Source organism: Choloepus didactylus, chromosome 1 (assembly GCF_015220235.1).
Source record: "Choloepus didactylus isolate mChoDid1 chromosome 1, mChoDid1.pri, whole genome shotgun sequence".
Lineage (NCBI taxonomy): Eukaryota > Metazoa > Chordata > Mammalia > Pilosa > Megalonychidae > Choloepus > Choloepus didactylus.
The window spans coordinates 244,543,434-244,569,485 of NC_051307.1; the positions used below are offsets into that span (position 1 = coordinate 244,543,434).

Sequence of the window (26,052 nt, forward strand, 5' to 3'; positions counted from 1 at the left end):
GCACAGGTGGTAAATCGGGGCATCATGTCCGTGTGCCTCATCACTTAGAAGTAGCTGATGTGATGGAATGGTGGGATGGCTTGCTGAAGACTTCCCCCCACCAGCTGGGTTTGGGTGGGGGGAGCAAAACAAAACAAAAAAACCCCGTGGGCATGCACTGCTGCTGTACAAGGAGGGTGTCGTCTATTCAGTACATGGAGCTGTCTACCTCAAAGCCAGAGTGCACAGATCTGGAAACCAAAGGGAAAGGTGGGCCCTTCTCCTTATTATACTTAATAATCCACTTGTTTCCTGTTTTTGCAACCTTAGGCTTGATGGTTTGGAGGACTTGGTGGCTCTGTATTGAATTTAGAGTCAAGTTTCATATAGGGAGCTGCAGGATCAACTCCTATACCCTCTTAGGTTGTACTTCCAGCTGAATGCAGCAATAATCTCTTTTCCAGAATCCAACAGTTTATGGCCCTGATGGGCTCATGAGTGGTTGATGCACTTATCAATGAATCCATCAACATAGATGGGATAAATTTTCTAGCCTAGGCCTATTTACATATTCTCCTGAATTTGCTGGTAGAGTCAGCTCTACAGAATGAGTGAGAGTGAAGGGAAGAATAGTTTTGCAGTAAGGAATTGAGATACCTTTCACCTTTTAGATTCACTTTTAATTTCTGAAAGATGGCACTGCCTACTGTTCCCTTTCAAGATCATTTATTTTTAGGCTCTGTGTCTTATCTGCATGAGGTACACAGCGTCTGGGATGTCCAAACTTTACATTCTGCATTTCCACACAGATGTCCCACATCCTTATAGACCTTCACTCAAAATTTCCATAATGCCCTGTATTGTATTGTACCTTCATACATCTTGGTTATTTACCATATTTAGCCTTTATATTTATTTCTGTGAATATTTTATTACCATCTGGTTTCCCTATTAGGCTGTAATGTTTATGAGGGCAGTGACTAACTGATTTGCTCACAAATCTATCCTTGAAAGCCTTACTCAGTGGATGGCACATAGAAGGGCTCAAGAATATTTTTGGATAAATGCATATATAAATGAAAAATTATGAAAGACTTAAAATGACATATTTAGAATGAGTAAGGAAGAAATGGGGGGACTAGATGAGTTAGGATCTGCAAACTACAGGAGCACAGATCAAGGCATGTAGCTCAGAGAAATAGAATGACGTGGCTCAGAGCTTCTTGGCACAACCAGGCTGGCTGCCACTCTTAGATTCTCATAATGGAACCAGAAAAGAAGAAAGTTCCTTCTTGGCTTCTTATACTGGGAACCAGAAAGGAAGAAAGTTCCTTCCTTTGCCTTTATGACTTCATGAAGTAACTAGTCCTGGGTCATAGTGGTTACATATTACAAGGGAAAATGCAAATGAGAAATGATGCCAGTGTCTTCTTTGAGAACTAGGAATTTTGGTATGAGTGAAAGAAACATGTAAAATTGATGAAATATAGTAAGAATTCTTAATTCTCAGTTTGAATTTGAATTCTCAGTATAAGTTCATAATGTATTTTTTTTAATCTTCATTTTATTGAGATATATTCACATACCACGCAGTCATACAAAACAAATCGTACTTTCGATTGTTTACAGTAACATTACATAGTTGTACATTCATCACCTAAATCAATCCCTGACACCTTCATTAGCACACACACAAAAATAACAATAATAATAATTAGAGTGAAAAAAAGCAATTGAAGTAAAAAAGAACACTGGGTACCTTTGTCTGTTTGTTTCCTTCCCCTATTTTTCTACTCATCCATCCATAATAAACTAGACAAACTGGAGTGTGGTCCTTATGGCTTTCCCAATCCCATTGTCACCCCTCATAAGCTACATTTTTATACAACTGTCTTCGAGATTCATGGGTTCTGGGTTGTAGTTTGATAGTTTCAGGTATCCACCACCAGCTACCCCAATTCTTTAGAACCTAAAAAGGGTTGTCTAAAGTGTGCGTAAGAGTGTCCACCAGAGTGACCTCTCGGCTCCTTTTGGAATCTCTCTGCCACTGAAGCTTATTTCATTTCCTTTCACATCCCCCTTTTGGTCAAGAAGATGTTCTCCGTCCCACGATGCCGCGTCTACATTCCTCCCCGGGAGTCATATTCCACGTTGCCAGGGAGATTCACTCCCCTGGGTGTCTGATCACACGTACGGGGGAGAGCAGTGATTTCACCTTTCAAGTTGGCTTAGCCAGAGAGAGAGGGCCACATCTGAGCAACAAAGAGGCATTCGGGAGGAGGCTCTTAGGCACAACCATAGGGAGGCCTAGCCTCTCCTTTGCAGCAACCGTCTTCTCAAGGGTAAAACTTATGGTAGAGGGCTCAACCCATCAAACCACCAGTCCCCTATGTCTGTGGTCATGTTAGCAACCATCGAGGTGGGGTAGGCGAATACCCCTGCATTCTCCACAGGCTCCTCAAGGGGGCACTACATCTTTTTTTTCCTTGTTTTTCTTATTTTTTTTTTAACTTTCCCTTCTTTTTTAAATCAACTGTATGAAAAAAAAGTTAAAAAGAAAACAAACATACAATAAAAGAACATTTCAAAGAGACCATAACAAGGGAGTAAGAAAAAGACAACTAACCTAAGATAACTGCTTAACTTCCAACATGTTCCTACTTTACCCCAAGAAAGTTACATAATATAGCAACCTTTCTGTGAACTTCTTCTTACTATATCCATCAGAAATTAACAGACCATAGTCATTCCTGGGCATCCCCAGAACGTTAAATAGCTTATCTGTTCTTCTTGGATTATTGTTCCCCCTTCCTTAATTGCTCTCTATTGCTAGTTCCCCTACATTCTACATTATAAACCATTTGTTTTACATTTTTCAAAGTTCACATTAGTGGTAGCATATAATATTTCTCTTTTTGTGCCTGGCTTATTTCGCTCAGCATTATGTCTTCAAGGTTCATCCATGTTGTCATATGTTTCACGAGATCGTTCCTTCTTACTGCCGCGTAGTATTCCATCGTGTGTATATACCACATTTTATTTATCCACTCATCTGTTGAAGGACATTTGGGTTGTTTCCATCTCTTGGCAATTGTGAATAATGCTGCTATGAACATTGGCGTGCAGATATCTGTTCGTGTCACTGCTCTCCGACCTTCCGGGTGTATACCGAGAAGTGCAATCGCTGGATCGAATGGTAACTCTATATCTAGTTTTCTAAGGAACTGCCAGAATGACTTCCAGAGTGGCTGAACCATTATACAGTCCCACCAACAATGAATAAGAGTTCCAATTTCTCCACATCCCCTCCAGCATTTGTAGTTTCCTGTTTGTTTAATGGCAGCCATTCTAACCGGTGTTAGATGGTATCTCATTGTGGTATTAATTTTCATCTCTCTAATAGCTAGTGAAGCTGAACATTTTTTCATGTCTTTCTTGGCCATTTGTATTTCCTCTTCAGAGAATTGTCTTTTCATATCTTTTGCCCATTTTATAATTGGGCTGTCTGTACTATTGTCATTGAGTTGTAGGATTTCTTTATATATGCAAGATATCAGTCTTTTGTCAGATACATGGTTTCCAAAAATTTTTTCCCATTGAGTTGGCTGCCTCTTTACCTTTTTGAGAAATTCCTTTGAGGTACAGAAACTTCTAAGCTTGAGGAGTTCCCATTTATCTATTTTCTCTTTTGTTGCTTGTGCTTTGGGTATAAAGTCTAGGAAGTGGCCACCTAATACAAGGTCTTGAAGATGTTTTCCTACATTATCTTCTAGGAGTTTTATGGTACTTTCTTTTATATTGAGATCTTTGGTCCATTTTGAGTTAATTTTTGTGTAGGGGGTGAGGTAGGGGTCCTCTTTCATTCTTTTGGATATGGATATCCAACTCTCCCAGCCCCATTTGTTGAAAAGACCATTATGACTCAGTTCAGTGACTTTGGGGGCCTTATCAAAGATCAGTCGGCCATAGATCTGAGGGTCTATCTCTGAATTCTCAATTCGATTCCATTGATCTATATGGCTATCTTTGTGCCAGTACCATGCTGTTTTGACAACTGTGGCTTTATAATAAGCTTCAAAGTCAGGGAGTGTAAGTCCTCCCACTTCGTTTTTCTTTTTTAGAGTGTCTTTAGCAATTCGAGGCATCTTCCCTTTCCAAATAAATTTGATAACTAGCTTTTCCAAGTCTGCAAAGTAGGTTGTTGGAATTTTGATTGGGATTGCATTGAATCTGTAGATGAGTTTGGGTAGAATTGACATCTTAATGACGTTTAGCCTTCCTATCCATGAACATGGAATATTTTTCCATCTTTTAAGGTCCCCTTCTATTTCTTTTAGTAGAGTTATGTAGTTTTCTTTGTATAGGTCTTTTACATCTTTGGTTAAGCTTATTCCTAGGTACTTGATTTTTTTAGTTGCTATTGAAAATGGTATCTTTTTCTTGAGTGTCTCTTCAGTTTGTTCATTTCTAGCATATAGAAACATTACTGACTTATGTGCATTAATCTTGTATCCCGCTACTTTGCTAAATTTGTTTATTAGCTCTAGTAGCTGTATCGTCGATTTCTCGGGGTTTTCTAGATATAAGATCATATCATCTGCAAACAATGACAGTTTTACTTCTTCTTTTCCAATTTGGATGCCTTTTATTTCTTTGTCTTGCCGGATTGCCCTGGCTAGCACTTCCAGCACAATGTTGAATAACAGTGGTGACAGCGGGCATCCTTGTCTTGTTCGTGATCTTAGAGGGAAGGCTTTCAGTCTCTCACCATTGAGTACTATGCTGGCTGTGGGTTTTTCATATATACTCTTTATCATGTTGAGGAAGTTGCCTTCAATTCCTACCTTTTGAAGTGTTTTTATCAAAAACGGATGTTGGATTTTGTCAAATGCTTTTTCAGCATCTATTGAGATGATCAATTGATTTTTCCCTTTTGACTTGTTAATGTGTTGTAATACATTAATCGATTTTCCTATGTTGAACCATCCTTGCATGCCTGGAATGAACCCCACTTGGTCATGGTGTATGATTTTTTTAATGTGTCTTTGGATTCGATTTGCAAGTATTTTGTTGAGGATTTTTGCATCTATATTCATTAGGGAGATTGGCCAGTAGTTTTCCTTTTTTGTAGCATCTTTGCCTGGTTTTGGTATTAGATTGATGTTAGCTTCATAAAATTAGTTAGGTAGTGTTCCATTTTTTTCAATGTTTTGAAAGACTTTGAGTAAGATTGGTGTCAGTTCTTTCTGGAAAGTTTGGTAGAATTCCCCTGTGAAGCCATCTGGCCCTGGGCATTTACTTCTGGGAAGATTTTTGATGACTGATTGGATCTCTTTGCTTGTGATGGGTTGGTTGAGGTCTTCTATTTCTTCTCTGGTCAGTCTAGGTTGTTCATATGTTTCCAGGAAATTGTCCATTTCTTCTACATTATCCAGTTTGTTGCCATACAGTTGTTCATAATATCCTCTTATAATTTTTTTAATTTCTTCAGGATCTGCAGTTATGTCACCTTTTTCATTCATTATTTTGTTTATATGGGTCTTCTCTCTTTTTCATTTTGTCAGTCTAGCTAGGGGCTTGTCAATCTTGTTGATCTTCTCAAAGAACCAACTTTTGGTGATATTTATCCCCTCTGTTGTTTTTTTGTTCTCTATGTCATTTATTTCTGCTTTAATCCTTGTAATTTCTTTTCTTCTACTTGGTTTAGGATTGGTTTGCTGTTCATTTTCTAGCTTCTTCAGTTGATCCATTAGTTCTTTGATTTTGGCTCTTTCTTCCTTTTTAATATATGCGTTTAGTGCTATAAATTTCCCCCTTAGCACTGCTTTTGCTGCATCCCATAGGTTTTGGTATGTTGTGTTCTCATTTTCATTCGTCTCTATATATTTAGCAATTTCTCTTGCTATTTCTTCTTTAACCCACTGATTGTTTAGGAGTGTGTTGTTTAACCTCCAGGTATTTGTGAATTTTCTAAGTCTCTGATGGTTATTGACTTCTAATTGTATTCCATTGTGGTCAGAGAATGTGCTTTGAATAATTTCAATCTTTTTAAATTTATTGAGGCTTGTTTTATGTCCCAGCATATGATCTATTCTGGAGAAAGTTCCGTGAGCACTAGAAAAGTATGTGTATCCTGGTGATTTGGGATGTAATGTCCTGTATATGTCTGTTAAATCTAATTCATTTATCAGATTGTTTAGGTTTTCAATTTCCTTATTGGTCTTCTGTCTGGTTGATCTATCTATAGGAGAGAGTGATGTGTTGAAGTCTCCCACAATTATTGTGGAAACATCCCCAATTGCTTCCTTTAGTTTTGCCAGTGTTTCTCTCATGTATTTTGGGGCACCTTGATTGGGTGCATAGACATTTACGATTGTTATTTCTTCTTGTTGAATTGCCCCTTTTATTAGTATGTAGTGGCCTTCTTTGTCTCTCAAAACATCCCTGCATTTGAAGTCTATTTTATCTGAGATTAATATTGCTACACCTGCTTTCTTTTGGCTGTAGCTTGCATGAAATATTTTTTTCCATCCTTTCACTTTCAGTTTCTTTGTGTCCCTGTGTCTAAGATGAGTCTCTTGTATGCAACATATTGATGGTTCATTTTTTTTGATCCATTCTGTGAATCTATATCTTTTAATTGGGGAATTTAATCCATTTACATTCAACGTTATAACCGTGAAGGCATTTCTTGAATCAGCCATCTTATCCTTTGGTTTATGTTTGTCATATTTTCCCCCTCTGTCTATTAATATCCTTTATTGTACCCATACCGAATCTCTTTAGTACTGAACCTTTCTCCAGGTCTCTCTGTCCTTTCTTTGTTTCTCTGTCTGTAGGGCTCCCTTTGGTATCTCCAGTAGGGCAGGTCTCTTGTTAGCAAATTCTCTCAGCATTTGTTTGTCTGTGAAAAATTTAAGCTCTCCCGCAAATTTGAAGGAGAGCTTTGCTGGATAAAGTATTCTTGGCTGGAAATTTTTCTCACTCAGAATTTTAAATATATCGTGCCACTGCCTTCTCGCCTCCATGGTGGCTGCTGAGTAGTCACTACTTAGTCTTATGCTGTTTCCTTTGTATGTGGTGAATTGCTTTTCTCTTGCTGCTTTCAGAACTTGTTCCTTCTCTTCTGTGTTTGACAGTGTGATCAGTATATGTCTTGGAGTGGGTTTATTTGGATTTATTCTATTTGGAGTTCGCTGAGCATTTATGATTTGTGTATTTATGTTGTTTAGAAGATTTGGGAAGTTTTCCCCAACAATTTCTTTGAATACTCTTCCTAGACCTTTACCCTTTTCTTCCCCTTCTGGGACACCAATGAGTCTTATATTTGGACATTTCATATTATCTATCATATCCCTGAGGTCCATTTCGATTTTTTCAATTTTTTTCCCCATTCTTTCTTTTATGCTTTCATTTTCCATTCTGTCATCTTCCAGGTCACTGATTCGTTGTTCAACTTCCTCTAGTCTTGTACTATGAGTGTCCAGAATCTTTTTAATTTGGTCAACAGTTTCTTTAATTTCCATAAGATCATCTGTTTTTTTATTTAGTCTTGCAATGTCTTCTTTATGCTCTTCTAGGGTCTTCTTGATTTCCTTTGTATCCCGTACTATGGTCTCATTGTTCATCTTTAGTTCTTTGAATAGCTGCTCTAGGTGCTGTGTCTCTTCTGATCTTTTGATTTGGGTGCTTGGGCTTGGGTTATCCATATCGTCTGGTTTTTTCATATGCTTTATAATTTTCTGTTGTTTTTGGCCTCTTGGCATTTGCTGAACTTGGTAGGGTTCTTTTAGGATTTGTAGACCAATTGAAGTCCTTATCTCTAATTTATCAGATATACAGCTTCGTGGAGTACACTTTCTCTAACTAACCAGCAGGTGGCGCCACGAGCCACCTGTTCTCCACAAGCCAGTTCTCCCCTGCTTAGCCTTTTTGGTGAGTGGGAGAGTGAGTCTTGTGGGGTCCAATTGGTGTACCAAGCTTGCGTGTGTATTTGGTGTTGCCTGCCCTGTATATGGGGCGTGTTTCTGGGCAGTCAGGGAGTGGGGGTGGCCCTAACAATCAAATCTCCCTGGTGATCCTAGAGTTTTAAAGCTGCTGCAATAGTCTAATCCTTCAGTTCAGTCCTGCCACAGTTTGTCTCTGCCACTGACCCACAAGTCCTTGGTATTGGCGTATGGCTCCTGAGACTTGCAAGTGGGCCCCTCTTCCAGGCTGTGCACCCCGGGTCCTCTATTGAGGGATGACTGTGATATGTCACAGGTGAGTGTCGTCCCCCCAGGGCAGTTCTGGGCTGCTGGGCTGTGTAGGGAGGCTCCCAGTCTGCTGAAATGATGGCTGAATGGGGCTTTGTTAATTCACACTGCTCTACCTTCCCAACTCTGGGACAATCAGCTGAGGTTGCAGGGAAGGCTAATGTCCAAGCCCAGTTTTGTGGTGTGTGCCTGTTATTTGAAGCACTTCCGTCACACTGGGTTGTCTGGGGCAGCTCTGGGCTATGGGGCTGGCGATGGGCAGGAGTGTTTCCTGTCCACCAGGATGATGGCTGTGAGCAGACACCCCCCTTTTCTTGGGAAGTTGTGGTGTTTAGTGAATTTTCTCAGCCACTGGATTATTGCCTTTTGTCTCAGAGCTCTCTTAGTTCTGCTCTTGACTTGACCTGCCCAAATTGTAAGTCTTTGAAGCTTTCTGTATTGGGCTTCTTAGAGTAATTGTTTTAGAAAAAGAAAAAAGGATTAAAAAAAAAAAAAAACACACACAAAAAAAACGGCCCTCCTCAGAGATCTAATGGGTTATTGAAATGCTAAGAGACAAAGCAACCAGGGCCATTAAGGAAAGGTCCACAGGGCAGAGAGATCAGCTTTTCTTCAGTATTTGCATATGCGCCTCAGGGCCTGAGCTCTGCCCTTCCCCTTTCTATGTTCACCAGAACTCCAAAAATCCTCCGCTTTTATTTTGGAGTTTTTCGTGTTGTTTTTTTTCTATGCCTGTCTCCTCTCTGCTGGGCTGGCTGCTCTCAGATTCTCTGGTGTCTGGTCTCAGTCTATCTATGGTTGGAGTTTGGATCACTAGAATGAGTTTCCGATAAGGGCTGCCACTGCAGTTCTCCCTTCTCCTTCCCGGAGCTGACAACCCCTCCTCCCACGGGACTGAGCCTGGCAGGGAGGGGCGTGGGTCCCCTGGCCGCAAAAACTTACAGATTTCGCTGATCTTAGCAGTTCCACGTTTTCATGAGTGTTGTATGAAGTATGCCCAAAGTCAGATTGCTCTGTGGTGTCCAGTCCACGCAGTTCCTGGCTTTCTACCTACTTTCCTGGAGGAGTAACTAAAACATACAGCTCACCAGTCCGCCATCTTTCCCCCGAGGCTCACTCTCATAATGTATTTTTTACTTTAATTTTTTTTTTTTAGTTTTTCCATAGAAAAAAAATGCCTAGAAATAATTACCAATTCAGTAGTGACGAGTTTCTCTGGCACCTAGGTTGTGGTCTCTAAAAACCATTTTTACTAACTGGTCCCATGGCTTCTTGTAGAAATGATTGACTCCAAATCTGGGGCAGGAAATGGAAAAGATGAGCCTGGAACTTCTTATTCTAGGAAGCATGGATGCTATCAAACACTCCTAGGATCAAAGGACTCTGGAACCAAAGTGACTAAACTCCCATTTGCCAAAGAGAGGACAGTTGGATCATCAGGAAGGATAATAATTGCAATAGACTGAAACACACCAAATATGTTTTAATCCATGAGTTTATAATGATACAAAATTAGCTCTTTGGATCTGCAATGTAGACTTCTGGGAAGACGGCAGAATAGGTGAGGCAGAGCAAACTTCTCCTCCATGAAAGAAACTATAGAAAAGGCAGAAAACACCTGGGACAGAGGTTCCAGGCTGCGAGCAGCCAGAGAGGGACTCTACAATATGAGGTGGGGACTTGGATGAAAAAGTGGAAAAATTGCATCTGACAGGACAAGGTGAGTTTATTTGGCCAGGACCACTGCTGGGGGCTGGCATCTGTGAGCATCCACACACCTATCTCAGCAATTACCTGGGGAGATAACCCTTCACAGCCCTAGGCTGGGAGCTCCCATGAGGGAACTCAGGAAATGGTGGACCTGTACTGACTGCATTTACTCTTCCTCCACGGAACCCTGTGGTGTGCATGGGCGAGAGGCAGGGATAGGCAAGTGTGCTACATGGAATCACCAGGAGCTCCTCCCCCACCCCAGAGGCTCACGTGCACATGTCAGACAGGGAGTGGAGCATGTTTGAGTTGGTGGATGAGAAGCACAGCCCCACAGCCTGAGAGTGATCCACTGTGGTATCACCAGACCCACAGTGCAGACTCCCTGCCGAACTGCACAGGGCCCACCTGCCACACCCAGGGCTGGCAGTCCCCAGTGCACATGGAGAACTGGCAAGCTGAATAGATTTCCAACTGATTTGGACCCTGCACAGTGCACAGGCAAATTTGGGGGAAAGTTGGCTTGAGGGTGAGAGGTGGCTCAAGAGTGCCATCTGCTGGGAAGACAGGGAAAGTGAATTCCAACAAGCTGTGCCTCTGCCAAAATCTATATAAATCTTCAAATAATTCTGAATTTCCCAAAATAACATAATCAAGATAAGCAAATGCCCCAAAGTCAACATAAAATCACAAAGCACATGAAAAACCAAGAAGATATGGACAAGCCAAATGACCAAATTTAAAAAGCCAGAGGAGACACAGAACTTGGAGCAATTAATCAAAGAAGTACATACAAATCTCCAAAAAAACTCCAATGGGTTGGCTAAAGATATAAAGGACACAAAGAAGACTCTAGAAGAGCATAAAGAATTTGAAAGAGTAAATTAGAAAATATAGCAGATCTTATGGAAATAAAAGATATTGTTGATCAAATTAAAAATATACTAGAGACATGTAACAGCAGTTTTGAAGAGGCAGAAGAAAGAATAAATGAAGGACAGAGCAATTGAATGTGAATGCACCAAAGAACCAATGGTGAAAAAAAAAAATTGAAATGAATCTCAGGGAGATGATGGAAAACATGAAGCAAACAAATATAAGAATCACGGTGCCCCAGAAGGAGAAGAGAAGAGTAAAGGGCTAGGAAGAGTATTTGAAGATACAGTTGGAGAAAACTTCCCAACCCTTCTAAATGACATAAGTATGCAAATCAAACAAGGCCAATGAACTCCAAATAGAATAAATCCAAATAGACCCACTCCAAGACACATAAAAATCAGATTGTCAATTGCTGAAGAGATGGAGAAAGTCTGGAAAGCAGCAATAGAGAAATGATTCACCACATACAAGGGAATCAACATAAGACTAAGTACTGACTACTCAGCAGGCACCATGGAGGCGAGAATGCAGTGGTGTGACATATTTAAAATTCCGAAAGAGAAAAATTACCAGCCAAGAATTCTTTATCCAGCAAAGCTCTTCTTCAAAATTGAGGGAGAGTTTAAAATTTTCACAAACAAATACTGAGAGAATTTGTTAACAAGAGACCTGCCCTGCAAGAAATACTAAAGGGATCTCTACCAGCTGAGATAAAAAGAAAGGAGAGAGAGGTCTGGAGAAGGGCACAGAACTGAAGAGTATTAGTAAGGGTAACTTAAAGGAAATAAAAAAAAGAGAGTGGAGGTGGGGGATAGATTTGACAAATAAAAACCAAAGGATAAGATGGTTGGTTCAAGAACTGCCTTCACAGTAATAACTTTGAATGTGAATGGATGAAACTCCCCAATTAAATGATACAGACTGGCAGAATGGATTTAAAAAAATATATTATAACTGATATGCTGTTTAAAAGAGACTCATCTTAGACCCTGCAACAATAAGAGGTTGAAAGTCATTGAATGGAAAAAAAAAATATTAGCTAATAAATTCAGTAAAGTGGTGGGATACAAGACTAATGCACAAAAGTCAGTAATGTCCCTATACATTAGTTATGACCTAATGGAAGAGGCAATCAAGAAATAAATTCCTTTCACAATGGCAACTAAAATAATCAAGTACCTAAGAATAAACTTAACCAAGGATGTAAAAGACCTCTACACAGAAAATTATAAAGCTTTAATAAAAGAAATCAAAGAGGTCCTAAATAGGTGGAAGGTTATTCCATGTTCATGGATAGGAAGGCTAAACATCATTAAGATGTCAATCCTACCCAAACTGATTTACAGATTCAACGCAATTCCAGTCAAAATTCCAACAACCTACTTTGCAGAAGTTGGAAATTAGTTATCAAATTTATTTGGATGGGAAATGGGCCATGAATTGCCAAAAACGTTCTAAAAAAGACCACAGTGGTCAAAACAGCATGGTACTGGCACAAAGATAGACATATTGATCAATGGAATTGAATCAAAAGTTTGGAAATAGACCCCCAGATCTATGGTCAACTGATTTTTTATGAGGCCCCCAAATCCACTGAACTGGGACAGAACAGTCTCTTCAACAAATGGGGCTGGGAGAACTGGATATCCATAACCAAAAGGATGAAAGGGGACCCCTACCTCACACCCTATACAAAAATTAACTCAAAGTGGATCAAAGACCTCAATATAAGGAACAGTACCATATAACTCCTAGAAGATAATATAGGAAGGCATGTTTAAGATCTAATAATAAGAGGTCACTTCCTAGACCTTACACCCAAAGCACAAGTAATCAAAGAAAAAATGGATAAGTGTGAAAGTCTCAAAATCAAAAGCTTCTATGTCTCAACGGACTTTCTCAAAAAAGTAAAGAGGCAGCCAACTCAATGGGAGAAAATATTTGGAAATCATATTTTTGATAAGAGACTGACATCCAACATATAAAAACAAATCCTACAACTCAACAACAAAAGAACAAACAGCCCAATTAGAAAACGGGCAAAATATATGAATAGGCATTTTTCTGAAAAGGAAATACAAATGGCTAAAAAGCACATGAAAAGATGTTCATCTTCACTAGCTATTAGGGAAATGTGAATCAAAACCACAATGAGGTACCATCTCACAGCAATAAGAATGGCTGCCATTAAACAAACAGGAAACCACAAATGCTGGAGAGGATGTGGAGAAACTGGAACTCTTATTCATTTCTGGTGGGAATATGTAATGGTACAGCTGCTGTGGAAGAAGGTTTGGCAGTTCTCAGAAAACTAGATATCGAGTTACCCTATGATCCAGCAATTCTACTTCTCGGTATATACTCAGAAGATCTGAAAGCAGTGACATGAAACAAGCACACATTTGCACACTGATGTTCATGGCAGTATTGTTCACAATTGCCAAGAGATGGAAACAATCAAAGTGTCCTTCAACAGAGAGTGGATAAACAAAATGTAGTATACACAATGATGGAATACTATATAGCAGTAAGAAGGAACAAGGTCCTGAAACATATGACAGCATGGATGAATCTTGAAGACATAAGGTTGAGTGAAATAAGTCAGACACAAAAGGAGAGATACTGTATGTTTCACTAATATGAATTCCTGGACAATGTAAAACCAGTGTCTTAAAATGTAGAATATAAGACCTAGAGATAGACAGAAGCTAGTGAAGGCGGAATGATTACCTAATATGTACAGATATGTTAATAAAGTTGAACTTAAAGGTACGGGAATGGACAGAGGTGATGATAGTTTTTGGTGATGACTGAAAGGGGTTGTTTAAAGGCATGTATCCCACAGATTAGCACTACAAATATAAATAAGTGCTTGCATGATCTACTTCGAATCTATGACATTGGTACGGAGTTAACAACAGAGTAGTATATGAGGAAGACTAGCTATTGCATATTATAGACTATATTTAATAGAATACCTTATCAGGACCACACTAACACTAGGGATAAATAATTAGGGACTGATAAGAGCTTTGGGGTGTTTTGAGTTATGATAATTGTTTAAAATTGAGAGTAATAATGATTGTACAACTAAGTGAAGATAATGTGAGACACTGTTTATCTTGGATGGAATATATGTTAAGTGAAATTAGGAACTCCGTACTTAATAAGTCCAGCCCTCGATCTTGAGGCTTACTCTTGTGAAACCTATGGCTGTAAAGGGGAGTTTAGGTCTACCTATAATTATGCCTAAGAGTCACGTCCAGAGAACCTCTTTCATTGCTCAGATGTGGCCTTTCTCTCTTTAAGCCCAACTCTGCAAATAAATTCATTAACCTCCCCCCAAAGTGGGACATGACTCCCAGGGAAGTGAGTCTCCCTGGTGATGTGGGACGTGACTCCCAGGAATGTGCCTGGCCCTGGCATCGGGGCACTGAGAATGCCTTCTTGACCAAAAGAGGGGAAAGAAAGGTAACGAAATAATGTTTCAGTGGCTAAGAGACTTCAGATAGAGTCGAGAGGCTACCCTGGAAATTACTCTTATGCAAGCTTCAGCAAGATATTCCAAATGGCCACAGTAAGCCAAGCCCTAATCAACAGTAGCCCCCAAAATACCAAAGAATATCTATGTCCCTGTGTGAGACTCTATAAAAGTTTCAGTCACTAGTTTATTTTTCAGAAGCTTAGATCCTCCAGAGTGTTCCTAGGCCAGATAAGTCCCAAAACCCAGAGGCAATAGCCTCTTCAAGAACATCAACCAGATGCATCCCTCTTCCCCATAATGTCGACACCCCTTTGCAATATGAACAAGTTTGGGTGGTCACTGCCCAGATATGACTGAAGATTGAGATGGTGAGCAAATGAGAGAGAGGGGTAGCAGCAGACAGGATAGGATTTAACAAAGGATTACAGATACTGAATCTTTATATATATATATATATATATATATATATATATATATATATATGTATATAGATAGATAGATACATATATATTTCTTAGTTTCTAGGGTACTAGAACAGCTAGAAGGAAATAACTGAAATTGTGGAACTGTAACCCATACATTTTTTTTAATTTGTGGATACATTTTTATTTCTGAGTACATTTATATAGAACTGAAAGTGCAACGTCAGGTTTGTAAAGTACAAAGTTCTCTACAGAATATTATACTGTGATAATGATAAGCTCTCCAGTTTATTTACCATAGTGCACAATACTGCCTCACACTGGATAATGCTATGTATCCAGTAAAGGCCAGGTGAAATCCTACTTTCAGATTAAGAGGTGAGAGGTACCAACAAATGTAAGTAGACGCTAAATAGGTCAAGGAGTGCTGAATAATGAATTCCTGTTGCATAAAACAACCGATGCAAATATATGTCATTTGTTTTGTTTTGTTTTGTTTTAAATTCAGATTGAGATATATTCACAAACTATACAGTCATCCATGGTGTACAATCAACTGTTCACAGTACCATCATATAGTTGTGCATTCATCACCCCAACCTATTTTTGAACATTTTCCTTACACCAGAGAGAATCAGAATAAGAATAAAAAATAAAATAAGAGGAGAACCTAAGATGGTGGCTAGGTGAGACAGGGCAAAAAAATACCTCCATGAAAAATACCAGATAAAAACCAGAAGGTGACCCAGAATACCAGTTTCAGCGATACACCACCTGGACAAGGTCTGCTAGAACCACGGGGGCTGTACACTCCCGGGTGAAACCGAGAGTCTGCATTCTGAAACAAGTGAGTAAGCCAGCTGAAAGACCTGCGGCCGCGCTGCGGTGTGGGGAAGCCGGGGGTTGGCATTTGGACATGAACTGGTTCTTTATAAAAAAAAAAAAAAAAAGGGAAAAACCCAGGAGCAGCTGCAGTTGCGACGGTGGGAACCGCGCAGTGAAGCACGGCAGGAGCAGGCTGAGCTGGCCTCTCGGTGTCTGGTGTGGAGGATAGCCTGCTGCAGATTCCCTCAGGGCTAGGGGAGTGGAGGGGAGAGCTGGAAGGAGAAAGAAACCCCGCAGCTTGCAGCTGGCTCCATGGTGGGCTGGATAAACTCCTGCCCGGGGCTGTGCCCACAGCCCAGAGCTGTGCCAGTTGTCCCGGAGCTGGGAAGGAGGAACTGTACGAGGGGAGGGGGTTGAGATGCCCCATTCAGCCATCTTTGCATCAAGCAGAGAGCACCCCTGCACAGCCCAGCAGCCCAGGGCTTCCCTTGAGGGACAGCGCACACTTGTGACGTAGCACGGCATTCCCTCAGCAGAGGTCCTGGAAGATCACAGCTGAGAAGGGGTCCTGCTCAGAGAACCCAGGGACGCGAAAGAGAGGGTCTGGGGCAGAACTAAAATGAAGGCTTAGACTCTTGCAGCGGCCTTGAATCTCCAGGAACACCTCGGGGGATTGAATATTAAAGCTGCCCTGCCTCCCTAGCCACCTGGACACACGCCCCATATTCATGGTGGACGGCTCCAGCAACACACCCAAACTGAGTTCACCAACTGAACCCCACAAGAATCATTTCCCCACACACCACAGAGACAGAGTTGGGGAGAACTGATTTGAGGGGTAGAGGTGACTCGCAGACGCCATCTGCTGGTTAGAGAAAGTGTACGCCACCAACTTGTATTTCTGAGAAATTAGATTGGTATTTTTTTTACAACTTAAAAGAACCCTATCAAGCAAAGCAAATGCCAAGAGGCCAAAAACAACAGAAAATCTTAATGCATATGATAAAACCAGACAATATGGAGAACCCGAACCCAAATACCCAAATCAAAATATCAGAAGAGACACAGTACTTGGCACAATTAATCAAAGAACTACAATTGAGGAACGAAAACATGGCAAAGGGTATAAAAGACATGAAGAAGAACATAGCACAGGATATAAAGGACATAAAGAAGACCCCAGAAGAGTACAAAGAAGACATGCAAGAGTAAATAAAAAAATAGAAGATCTTATGGAAATAAAAGAAACTGTTGGCCAAATTAAAAAGACTCTGGATACTCATAATACAAGCTTAGAGGAAGCTGAACAACAACTCAGTGTCCTAGAGGACCACAGAACAGAAAATGAAAGAACAAAAGAAAGAATGGAGAAAAAAATCGAAAAAATCAAAATGGATCTCAGGGATACAATAGATAAAATAAAATGTCCAAACTTAAGACCCACTGGTGTCCCAGAAGGGGAAGAGAAGGGTAAAGGTCTAGAAAGTATTCAAAGAAATTGTTGGGGAAAACTTCCCCAACCTTCTACACAATATAAATACACAAAGCATAAATGCCCAGCGAACTCCAAATAGAAAAAATCCAAATAAACCCACTCCAAGACATATTCTGATCAGACTCTCAAATACTGAAGAGAAGGAGCAAGTTCTGAAAGCAGCAAGAGAAAAGCAATTCACCACATACAAAGGAAACAACATAAGACTCAGTAGTGACTACTCAGCAGCCACCGTGGAGGCGAGAAGGCAGTGGCATGACATATTGAAAATTCTGAGAGAGAAAAATTTCCAACCAGGAATACTTTATCCAGCAAAACTCTTCTTCAGATGTGAGGGAGAGCTTAAATTTTTCACAGACAAACAAATGCTGAGAGAATGTGCCAATAAAAGACCTGCCCTGCTTCAGATACTAAAGGGAGCCCTACTGACAGAGAAACAAAGAAAGGAGAAAGAGATACAGAGAATTTTAACAGACATATATAGAACCTTACATCCCAAATCACCAGGACACTCATTTTTCTCTAGTGATCACAGATCTTTCTCCAGAATGGACCATATGCTGGGACATAAAACAAGCCTCAATAAATTAAAAAAAAATTTGAATATATTCAAAGCACATTCTCCGACCACAGTGGAATACAAATAGAAGTCAATAATTTTTTAATTGTAACTCCACTGTTTACTTCCTACATGATATAAAATACACAGACTCTAATGACAAATCAGTGGTTTTGAACTCAATGTAAAATATGTAATTTTTGACAAGAACTATATAAAGGTGTGGGAATGGAGGAGTATAGGAACATAGTTTATGTGTCCTATTGAAGTTAAGTTGGTATCAAAGAAAAACAATATTGTTATGGATTTAAGAAGTTAATTTTAAGCCCCACAGTAAACACAAAGAAATTATCAGAGAATATGACCATAGAAATGAAAAGTAGAGTATGGGTTAAGAGAATGGGGGAAGGGGCAATGGGGAGTTAAGAAATGAGTGTAGGGTTGCTGTTTGAGGTAAAGGGAAATTTCTAGTAATGGATGGTGGGAAAGAGATAGCATTACAACATTCTAATTGTGATTAATCCCACTAATGGAATGCTAGGGAGGGGGTGGAATGGGAAGATTTAGGCTGTATATATGTTTCCACAATTGCGAAAAAAAAAAAAAAGACAATCTAAATAGATGACAATTGAATGCCAAGGATGATCCTGGATGGGATCTGAGGATGGAGGTCAGGAGGCTCAAAGGGACACAGTTTGGACATAAGGAAAAAAAAAAGGAAATACAGAATGTAAGCTTTGTATCAATGTTGAATCTCTTGTACTTCTTAGCTGCGTTTAATGGGATTGCATAAAAGAATGTTCTTGTTCATGGGAATTGTATATGTGAATTATAGTGTTTGTTCAAGGATGTGTGCAGCTAGCTTCATATGTTCAGAAGACAGAGCAATAGATGATGGATGATAGATAGGGATGGAGGGAGGGAAAGAAATAGTGGTGTGACAGCACGTTAAAGTTGGTGGATTGGGGTATCAGGGGAGGGGTTTCAGGGTATGCTGGAGTTCTGTGTATGGGGTTTGTATTGTTTTTGCAACTGTTCCTATAACTTTGAATTTATTTCAAAATAAAATAAAAGAAAAGAAAGAACACCCAAATCACCCCCTCATCCCACCCTATTTTTCATTTAGTTTTTTGTCCCCATTTTTCTACTCATCCATCCATATACTAGATAAAGGGAGTGTGATCAACAAGGCTTTCACAATCACACTGTCACCCCTTGTAATCTACATTGTTACACAATCGTCTTCAAGAGTCAAGGTTACTGGGTTGGAGTTTGATAGTTTCAGGTATTTCCGTCTAGCTATTCCAATGCACTAAAACCTAAAAAGTGTTATCTACATAGTGTGTAAGAATGCCCACCAGAGTGACCTCTTGACTCCACTTGAAATCTCTCAGACACTGAAGCTTTATTTCATTTCACTTCCCTCTTTTGGTCAAGATGTCTTCAATCCCACGATGCCGTAACCCATAAATTTTTTAAATTTGATGTCTAACTACTTGTTAAATCATACTTTGAGAGTTATCACTTTTCTGTACATATGTTATATTTCACAATAAAAATGTTAAAAAAAAATAACTATTTGGTCACTTTGGATGGTACTAGGAAACAAAGTGAAACGGTGAAGAGCAGGACTGCCCCAGACTACCTGGGATATATGGAGACCCACTTAAGAGACATATCAACACATCACAATGTATATACTTTATTTGGGTTCCAACAAACAATTGGAAACAAAATATATTTATATTTATATATTTACATTTATATAATATATAGCTATGTGATACATATATATTTATATGATATATATATATAAATACATCAGAAAATGTGAATGTTAGGTATGCGATATATATAATTATTTTTAATTATCTAGGTGTGCGTGATATGATATTGTGATTATGTTTAAAAAGGAAAGTCCCTATATATCATGGAAACATACTGCCTTTTTACTGATGAGATAATGTATTATATTACTAATGGGATTTGTCTCAATATTAGAGGGGAAGGGAAGAGTGTAGAGATGAAACAAGACTGGACATGAGTTCATGATTTTTGAAAATCCCATTTTAAACTCACCATATTTGGGAAACTTGAAATCTTTGCTCATAGTGTTGGCTAGGATGAAAACTCTTACACACTGCCAGGACAGGAATTAAATTCATAGAAACATTTGGAGCACAATTTGGCATAAACCAATATAAAATAAACAAGGGCATAATTTAGGGACAAGCAAATTCTCTGAAATAGTATGTACCCTAAGAAAATCTTACAGGAAACATCTAGAGCAATACTGGGAGGAGCTTTGTTTCCATGTACAGAGTCAGAGGATTGGATGAAGACATTTGGTTATAGTCACGCAATGCCATTCCACAGAAGTGCTGATGCACTGCAGCCTCATACTTCAACAAGAAAGCTCTCAAAACAGAAGGCTTAGCATAGGATGCAAGTCACCAGAATGAATACAGAATAGCTCCACATATATAAACTGCAAAATTAACAAAATATCTTAATGATGTGCTCAGACACATATATGGCGACAACTTTTAAGTGAAAAGCAAGGTAAATGATTTTTACAATCAAGATAATGATTTAATTTGGCCAATGCATTCAGATAGCAAGTTATACAGGGTCTTCAAAGATAAGAATAAACTCTCATTTGTTAAAACCTGAGTGCTGGGTTTAGTGGAGTTAATTCTATTTAATATAATAATAATTATTATTCCTTAACATATCAGTTTCACAAATTAAAAGGTTAAAAAGGAAATATTCTTTCAGAGATCTCTCGGAAGTTTTTTTGGAGCATTTGTAAGGTACAAGTCTTTTTTTTTTCCATATGGATAGCCAATTGTCCCATGATATTTGCTAACTGATTTGAATTGCCACTTCTGTCAAACACCAAATTTACATGTATGGATGATCATTTTCTGAGCTCTCTATTCAGATTCTTTGGTCTAATTAAATGAACCTACATGAATATCACATGGTTTTACTTATAATAGCTTGCACCTTAAACAGAATATTAATCTGAAAAATGCTGAGATTTGTGCCATAAAATACAAAGATAAGTAAAATGAAAATCTCCTCTGGAGAAATACATCCCAAAACTAGAACGCTCAGTATAACTAAATATTAAAGTTTACCACCTATGAGCTCATAATCTAAAATTACAAAATACTAAGAACAGCCATCAAAAAACTAAAGTAGAATAATATTTCAATGGATTTCAGATCTTGGTTATCAGGTAGAGAAAAGTATTTTTAAATGTTTAAAGACATACAAAATTTAATAAAATACGAGCAAACATGTAATTATAAAATGTTAGGCAGATTTAAAAAACACAAAACTCTCAGAAACAAAAATAAATAATTAAATGCAATACACATTTAATGGAAGTGTGACACAGCTGTTTAAACAGTGAATTAGTGAACTAAAATATTGGGCTGAAGAAATTACTCAGGATGCAGTTTAGAGAACAAAGAGATAAGGAATGCGAAAGAGAGATTAAGAGATACGAAGAATAAAATAATAAGGTTTAACACACACTGAACTGGAATTTCAGGTGTAGTGAATATGGGAAAAGGAGGACAAATACTTGAAGAGATAAAGACCTAAAACTTTCCAGAAAGGATAATGGCATGGATTGAGACATGTTTCATTAAACACTAACTTTTCTTCCCCATATGGTTTGTATAATCTTTATTATGTATTTCTCAGCACTGATTAGCTGACCATAGTCATTGGCTACCAGCATCTGAATACACACCAGGATTGGGTCATTCATCCATGTAGTGCCCGTGGAAAACGAAATGACGAAGTCCACACGATACAGGATCACAAAGCAACTCACCAGCAGCAGAGTGGTCTGAGCAGCCCTTTGTTCTGGGGAGCTTCTTGGAGAGAGCCTCTTGCCGTGAAGATGCTGGGACCGCTGCTTATGCCTGTACAGAATTATCATGTATCTGCTTTAGAGGACCAGGAGCCTCGTGAGGGAGACATCCCTAAATGCCACCAGTGCGAAGAACAGACCCCTGTGAGTGCAGCTCACGGGGACAAAGGAACAGTGCTCGGTTAGGAACAGAAGAGTAGCCTAGACGCATTGGGTGTGGTCACAGTGTAGAGGAGGAAGTTGCTACAGGTGGACAGGTTCAGTACCCATAAGGAGAGAAATGAACAGAGGATGGGATTTGGGGATTTAGGTTTGAACTCAGCCCACCAGGAGCTGCTGGGGCTGATGGTGATGGCCTGAAGAATGCTCAGGAGGCAGGTGGTGCAGATGGAGAGGCCCCTCAGCACCTTGTTAAGACAAGTGCCTTGCATTTGAGGTTTCTATGACTACCCTGTACCCCCAAAATGTCTGATACCAACAATCCCGTGATGAGAAGCATCATGATGTGTTCCTACAGCCAAGTGGTGATGGTCAGGTGGACTGGGGCTTGGGTCCCACAAGGAAAAGTGAAATGTGGAGGAAAAGTAGTAAGTGTTTGCTGAGATCCCAATGCTAGCCTGGGAAGAAAAGGCATTTTTAATGACAATATACCTGGAATGTTTATTCATCTTTATGAGAATGGTAAAGCAAATAATGTATTTCTGGAGAGAAAAACAAGAGACTGACAGCAGCAGCATTTTCACATCTTCCTTCTCAATCTCTAGAATCATAATTTTAGCCAAAATAATTGTATGTAAATAAGTCTACTTCTTATCCTTTATTTAACAGTCAACTCAAGCATCTCTCATGCCTCCAAGGAAATATTTTTTGTTTATCCCCCTTTGACTCCTAGTGGTGCTCACAGCATACCCTTCTCTGGGAGCCTGCAATACTTGTGCTTTCTTTTTTTTTTTTTTAATTCAGTTTTATTGAAATATATTCACATATCATACAGTCATCCATGGTATACAATCAACTGTTCACAGTACGATCATATAGTTATGCATTCATCACCACAATCTATTTCTGAACATTTTCCTTACTTCAGAAAGAATCAGAATAAGAATAAAAAATAAAAGTGAAAAAAGAACACCCAAACCATCCCCCCCCATCCCACCCTATTTGTCATTTAGTTTTTATCCCCATTTTTCTACTCTTCCATCCATACACTGGATAAAGGGAGTGTGATCCACAAGGTTTTCACAATCACACTGTCACCCCTTGTAATCTACATTGTTATACAATCGTCTTCAGGAGTCCAGACTGCTGGGTTGGAGTTTGGTAGTTTCAGGTGTTTACTTCTAGCTATTCCAATACCTTAAAACCTAAGAGGCGTTATCTATATAGTGTGTAAGAATGTCCACTGGAGTGACCTCTCGACTCCATTTGAAATCTCTCAGCCACTGAAACTATTTCATCCCATTTTGCATCCCCCTTTTGGTCAAGACGATACTCTCAGTCCCATGATGCCGGGTCCAGATTCATCCCCGGGAGTCATATCCTGCGTTGCCAGGGAGACTTACACCCCTGGGAGTCGGGTCCCACGTAGAGGGGAGGGCAGTGAGTTCACCTGCCGAGGTGGCTCAGTTAGAGAGAGAGAGGGCCACATCTGAGCAACAAAGAGGTACTCAGGGGGAGACTCGTAGGCACAATTATATGCAAGTTTAGCCTCTCCTTTACCTGTGCTTTCTTTTATAGTATAAACCACACTCTATTTAATGAAAGCTTTTGTTTACTTTTCTATCTCCCCTGCAAATTCCTCTAAGACAGAGAGCTATCTTATTTGTCTTTGGCTGCTTACATAAAAACTGTTCACTGAAGTCAGTTGATGTAAATTTTGGGCAAGTGGAAACAAGAATCTTCCAGGTGAACAATCCCAACAGAACTGTTCTCATTTCCAGTTATATTTTCTCTGGGCTATTCTTACCCTGGGCTTATTTATAGATGTCTATAATTGGGAGAGACTCAATAAGGTGTGCCCTAGAGCCTTTGTTTAAATGCAGTTCCACTTCTTACTAGCTGGGTAAGCAATGTCAACTCACTTAACTACTTGTCTCAGTAACATATGAGTAAAAGGGAGAGAACCATAGTACTTTCATCATGGCATTGGAGGAAGACAGAAGGAAATTCTCAAAAAGAGAATGTCTGACATATATGAAGCACTCTAAGAAGTGTTAACTATTGAGTTGTCATTTATTTCCACCTAACTTTGGCTTGGGATAGTTACCGTAGCTTAGTAAGGATTTCATACCTGAGAGGAGAAATGGAAAACCATACGATGGCCTCCTTCTACAAACTTTGATTCCTGGACCCTGGCAGTATTCTAGCTTTTTTTTTTTCTTTCTAGTTTCCCCCAGGAGATATCTCCAGATGTTTTCCATGTCCACAACGTATTCCATGGAAACCTCTTATCAAAGGAGAGCTAGCAGGGTTTCCTTCTCAATTATCAGCAGTAGGAAATGCCACAACTTATATTCTCAATTTTCTTAGGCCTGTGGATTGGAGAAAAATGTCTCCACCGTTTGAGTGATACCAGGCATTCTTTATCTCAAAGAGCCCTTGCAAGGTTAACTGCTCAGTAGTAGGAACCTATGCCATTGAGCCTCCTTCAATAAATCTTTAATATTTATCCAGAATTATGTGGGTACATGGTAAAAATACCCTGAACAATAGGGCCATGACCCATCACGTCTTTTCCTCTGGAATTCAGGTATTTTATTCAATGTTTTTAATATAATCCACACCTTACAAATTCTGATCTGCATAAAGCTGTGAAAGTGGTCATATCTCCTTTCAGAATCTCTATGTGAATAGTAAGAATGATGGAACAAATGACTTTAAAGATCCAGTGTAACTCTAATTTTATCAATATAAATTTCTATGGGAAACCAGAGATGTTGAGAGTCCATTAGTATAATGCTCATGAAATCAAGGCCAAAACCCTAGAGAAATAAAGAGAAACACAGCTGGTGCTTAAGGGAAGCCAGATATCCCCTTTGTAGCACATATAAAAGCCACACAACTAAGATGAGAACCAGGAGACACCTTTGGATTAAACAAATAACAGCTGAATCAGACGAAAGGGGGAACTAACATTTTTTCTTGCTATTGGGGTATTTATCACCCCAAGGCCTTTATATGTGTTTTGTGAAAAAGCAGCAGAACAGAAAACATTACTGCAGAGTCAGGGGATGGGAAAACAGAAGGAGCTCTGTCATAAATACTCAGGTAGACTGAAATTGTGGGAAGATGGTGGCATAGGAAGCTGCAGGAACCAGCCATTGACCAGAATAACTGTTAAACAGGCAGGAACTGTCTGAATCATTATTTTGAAACTATAGAGTCCAGCAGAACACCGTATAGCATCCAAGGAAGAGCAGTTGGAAGACACTGGTAAATTAGAGCAAATACCAGTAAACTGCGCTCTCCCTGTGGCAGTTACCAGAGCCCATGCTTGGGGCAGGCAGCAGTGGGGTCCAGCCCCTGGTGGAGCTTGCTGGTGCTAGAAAGGGACATAAAAATCCACTTCCCCAAGGTTGTGGGGGGTAGGGGGGCATTGTTAGGGGACGATTGCTGATCACTGCTTCTGCTTAGCTACTTCGGATCACTGGAGGCCCCACTCTGAAGGCAGCCATTGTTCCAACCCACCCTGGACACAGGTGGCAGAGACTTAAAGATGGTGCTTCCTCAGGCAGCAGAGGGGAATTCAAGGGCTGCACTGGCTGCACAGGGGCCGAGTCAAGAAAGTACAATTTGGGGAGCATGGAACAAGCTCCTGCCGCCCTTCCTGGCCCCTCCCTCAGCCTTCCCCAGGGCAGTTTGGAGCCTGCTGGAGCTCCCTTTGAGGGTCTCAGGCCTCGGTCCATCTGGGAAAGACTGACTTGGGTAACTCCACTCGACATGCCCCCACTTCCAGAATTTGCCCTCCAGGCAAAAGCAGCTTGAGACAGTGTAAGCAAGAATTGAGGCAGATGGCCTGGGGCAAAGGCTTACTGGCTCTAAGTCCTGCAGTAGAAGACTCAGAGGGAGATCTGTTTCCTGGGAATAATAGATAGAACATCTAGACAGAAGATCAATAAGGAAATACAAGACCTGAATGATACTCTAAGCCAAATAGACCTAGCAAACATATATAGAACACGTCACCCAACAGAAACAGAATATACCTTATTCTTGAATGTACATGGATCATTCTCCAGGATAGACCATATTTTAGGTCACAAAACAAGTCTCAAATTTAAAATATTGAAGACATACAATGTACCTTCTCCAACCACAATAGTATGAAGGTAGAAATCAATAACAGAGGGAGAAATGGAAACTTCACAGATATGTGGAAATTAAACAAGGTATTCTTAAACAGCCAATGGGTTAAAGAAGAAATCACAAGGGAAATAAGGAAATATCTTGAGGCAAATGACAATGAAAATACAATGTAGTAAAATTTATGGGATGTAGCATAGGCAATGCTGAGAGGGAAATTCATAGCTCCAAATGCTTACATTAAAAGAGATTT

The 26,052-nt window shown here is 39.7% G+C and overlaps 1 pseudogene; it reads right to left on the reverse strand.

Moving 5' to 3' along the window:
• Window positions 1-22,165, reverse strand: part of LOC119527171 — a 24,992-nt pseudogene extending 2,827 nt beyond the window's left edge.
• Between the last annotated feature and the right edge of the window lie 3,887 nt (window positions 22,166-26,052).